The sequence below is a fragment of the Penaeus monodon genome, chromosome 31, assembly GCF_015228065.2.
Source record: "Penaeus monodon isolate SGIC_2016 chromosome 31, NSTDA_Pmon_1, whole genome shotgun sequence".
NCBI lineage: Eukaryota > Metazoa > Arthropoda > Malacostraca > Decapoda > Penaeidae > Penaeus > Penaeus monodon.
The window spans coordinates 4,439,290-4,439,560 of NC_051416.1; the positions used below are offsets into that span (position 1 = coordinate 4,439,290).

General features: G+C 39.1%; 1 protein-coding gene across 1 annotated transcript in view; it reads left to right on the plus strand.

The window, feature by feature from the left end:
- Positions 1-271, plus strand: part of LOC119593008 (protein white-like) — a gene marked incomplete at its 5' end in the record, with an annotated part of 10,766 nt that overhangs the window by 235 nt on the left and 10,260 nt on the right.

Consider the following 271-nt stretch of genomic DNA (forward strand, 5'->3'; position numbering starts at 1 on the left):
AGGGAATTTGGAAGTAGTTGTTCTTGTGTTATCTAACACTTGTCAGAATTGTGGAATTTTAGTATCCGTGGGGAAATATTTCGTTCACAAAACACTCACCTAAGACAATACTAAAATTTTTATGTATAGAGGGTGTTTCATATTCAGAGTGACCTTAAACGACGGTATGGTTAGTTTGGGATAGTTTTCGGTGCTTGTATACTTCCTCGCTTATAGTTTCTACTTTTGGGTAGTCTGGTAAAAAAGGGAGGGATGGGGAGGTTGGGGGGAG